Raw genomic sequence first — 4,149 nt, 5'->3', positions numbered from 1 at the left:
CAATCACTCAGATGACACAGTCTCCAGACACTTCATTATAATGGTTACCCTCTTTGAACACGCAGCACTGGATGCATCTTGCCCAGAACTGGACACAGAAGTTCAGCTGCAGGCTGATTGTTGTACAACACAGAGGGAACATTTATTATCTCCTTTTTGCAGCCTGAGGTCATATTAGCTGTCTCAGCAGCCACATCAATCGCACCGTTGGCCCAAGCAGGGAACCCTTATCACACAAGTAGAGCATTATTACTTTTCAATCACTCTTCAGCTCTCTTCTTACTGATTAGACATTGAGAACTCAATCCTTTATGATATACCAACAGGAAACAGGAAAAAGGGAGAGTCCTTGGTGGCCATGTTACAGTTAGCACCTAACTTTTTAAAAAACTAACACCCACCACAGAAGAGAAGCTATTTCTGGACAGCTTCTCTGGCTCAGACCCAATGGAATGTCCTCCAAAAATCTGATCCAACAGCAATTTCATTGTCTACTGCTCTATCAGGAGTGACTCATTCATTTACTCAGGCAGCCAATGTTTATTGGGTATCCCCATCTATCCTTTCATATTTGGGGAATTAATTCCTGATTTGAACAATACTTCATAATTTCTAGGCTATAGAAAAGATTGAGAAATAGACAAATCACACCTGTTTTTATTTACAAAAATTTTGTTTATGTAATTGCAGTATATTCAAGTAGCTCTCTTCAAAGCAATATGGTGTGGTCCCATTCTGATTCCCTTCACGGAAAGTGTTATTACACATCATACTTGCTGTATCTAAAACATAAAAGGCATATTCCAGTGTGTTTGGTCCTAGATACCAGAAGTCCTTTTCTATCTCACACATGAAAAGCTTCTCCTTGCCTATAACAACATTGGCTTTCTGGGGGAAAAAAAGGTCTTTCAGATCTCTGTGCAAATCCTAACTCTATAATTGGTAAACTGTGAAATATTTGGTAAGTTGTTTAATTTCTCTAAGCTTCTAGTCCTCACAAATAAAAATGTTTAATCATAATTATGTGGCCAGAACTCAAGATATGTTTGCTCCTTTCTTTCCTTCTACTACCTGGCATTTTACCTCTGAGTGCCCAACCAGGTGACAAACAGATGCTATCTTTATAGCTGTCACAGCCTAAAGGCACAATAATGCAATTTCAGGTATTTCCATCAAAGCCCCTCTGCAGCCTTTCCTGACCACAAATGGGCTATAAAACAGGAGAAACACTTTAATCACCAGAAGACCAACATCCAGGACTACTCATTCTTATCCAGGTTTGTGGTGCTGCCATACTGAAACGTTTGTTCACTCTTTCATTCAGTCATTCACACTCACCAATCACAAGGTGAGCACCCACTCCATGACAGGCTCCAGGATAAATGGTGAGGATATGAACATGCTGGGCTAAGTAGCATCTATTTTAGCAGGAGGAGACCAGCACGGTTTTTAAAACTGCTAAATGAAATAATATGCTATTTCTTTGAAGTCCATCCAGTACGGAAGAGCACAAAGAAAAGAAAGCTGAATTCGAGCTGAGCGGAGGAAGAAAGTGAGACGAGAACGACATCATAGAAAATGGTCTCAGCTGGGCTCGCTGGCTCAGCCTGTAATCCCGCACCCTGGGAGGCTGAGGTGAGTGAATTGCCTGAGCCCGCGGGTTCGAGACCCGCCTGGGCAACTTGGTGAGACCTCATCTCTACAATAAATCAAAACTTAGCTGGGTGTGGTAGCGCGCACCTGAAGTTCCAGCTACTCGGAAGGCTGAGGCGGAAGGATCGCCGGAGCCCAGCAGGTCGAGGCTGCGGTGGCCGGGAGCGGCTACTGCATTCCAGTCTGGGCGACTGAGTGAGACTCTAACTCAAAAAAAAAAAGAAAAAAAGAAAATGTTCTCACTCATAAGCAGACCTTGAGCAATTATCATAATACTATAAGAAAGGGATTGGCATTGGTAGTGGTGGGAAACTGCCAGGGGAGGAGAGGCACACCTCATCAACAAGGGTACCTGCATAATGAACATTTGTATACCTAACCCTGAATTGTACCCCACATCTTTAAAATAAAAAATAAATAAAATAAAACATAAAATGCAAGGCCAAAAACAAAGAATTAATGTCTAAGTATATGCTTTGTATTAGTGTTTAGATTTTTGAAGAAAAATCTCCATATAGTTTAAATAAAAATGTCTCATGAATACATGAAAAAAAAAAAAAGAGAAAATATTTGTGGACTAGACCACAAACTCTGGGAGACGAGAGACCTATTTATCTTGTTGGCTGTTCTTCTCCCCGAAGCCGATCAGAGGGTCGATCAAGTGTTCAAATATTACAGAAGATTGAGACATAAAATTTGGTTTCAGGCAAAGTTAAGAGAAAAAAGAAAGACTCTTACCCAGAATACACGGGGTTCATAACTCTTCCCACAAGAAAGGTCTGGAAAATTTGCTTCAGTCAGGTTAGGATAAACCTCATGTAGCCCCTCACACTGATCCAATGCCAGACTGATCCCCCACCGGTGGCTGCTGGCAGAAAGAACTGTCCTAAGAGCAAAAGTTTGTTGTGTGTGAGCTTAGATTCAAAAGTTAAGAAACTGTGTTGTTTTAAGGATGCTTCCCTCGGGCTACAATATAACCTAGTGGGCCATGATCTGTCACTCAAAGTAAAGCAAATTATTACCTGGGTGTCACTGCTATTGCATGCATCTTTTGCCAAGCTTGCAGTAGGGCTCAGCACATCTTTCCATTCTTAGAAGAAAACGAAAAATCTGCTCACATTCAAAGTATTAATGAGTGTAGGGCTGAAGGCAGATTTAGAAAGGGAGATGAAGAAAGAGGTTATAACTCAAATCTTCATAGCACATAGCTTTGTGAAGCCCTAAACAATGCCTCTTCTCCCAAATCACCTACGTACTGGACACCTGGAATTTTCTTTCTCAGCCATTCCCCAAGAAAGTTCCCATCTCAAAGTCTGGATTCCTTTAGGGCTCTTTTCATCTTTTGTTCCTTTTTGTGATTTATCTCTGTACCCTGTCCTCCAAATTCACCTGTTCTCACTCAAATACAAACCTATAAAAGAACTGTCTAGTTACCAGAGCCCACCCACATTAGAAGACATTTGGAGGTTAAAAATAACATTCACAAGAAATGTGTATTTACTTCATTGTATGTTACTGAATAACATTGAAAATTTGCTTGACAAAACTTTCCTCTTTCAGCATTACTTATTTTCACATTTCCAATGTTTATGATTTTACATCACGGTAGTGTGTCACTGAGGTATAAATTAGGGATTAAATACATAGAGTTTCGAATTTGAAATATCTGGATTTATTTTAAATCTTCTATTGGCCACTTAACTAGTGACTGTGAACTTGGAAGCAATATTTAGTCTCCCAATGCCTTGGTTTCCCAATCTCTTTAAAATGTAGATGCATTGATTCAACAAATGTGCATTGAAAGATTACTATCTACCTTTTACTCATTTATTCAATTATTAAATATTTTTTTCTTACATTCTTATTAGTGTTTATGGGTTGAAATAATTAAAAATCTTAATACAGAGTTTATGATATGTGTTGATTAAGCTACCATCATTATTACTACTACAATTTTTTTTCCTTTTTGAGAAAGGTCTATAAAAATGTTTATCACTTGGAAAATCTATTCCAGTGATATTCTAACTTGTATGCATCCATCAATTTTCTTTCTGCTTTTCTCCCCTCTGTTCATCCCTGCCTTAACCTTGAGGAAACCAGATATGTTGATTTTTTTTAACTAATCTGTTACCTAATTTCATATAGAAAGTAGTAATCTTCATTTTACTCAATACTCTATTAATCTTGAGCTCTAATAACTAAAGATAGTTATTAATTATTTTTCTTCATTGTCTTGAAATCATAAGCCAAACTAACTTGAGGACATATGGAAATTGGGCTATCTAGTTGATCAAGTTCCAAATTGGCTGATTTTATTGTTTATCAATTAGGAAGAAATAAAATATTTTACTAATTATTATAACATGAATAGTGATTTAAATAACTCCAAAAATTCAGTTTGTATTTCCCTTTCTAATTAAATGTCTCATTATACCCATCAAGCCAACCCAGATGATGCTGGCTAGAACAGAATTAGCTTTCCTCATGAAACCAAGC

Source organism: Carlito syrichta, unplaced genomic scaffold (genome assembly GCF_000164805.1).
Source record: "Carlito syrichta isolate Samal-C Ts95f unplaced genomic scaffold, Tarsius_syrichta-2.0.1 Scaffold305794, whole genome shotgun sequence".
In the NCBI taxonomy this organism is placed as follows: Eukaryota; Metazoa; Chordata; class Mammalia; order Primates; family Tarsiidae; genus Carlito; species Carlito syrichta.
Note: the sequence above shows the minus strand (reverse complement) of the source record.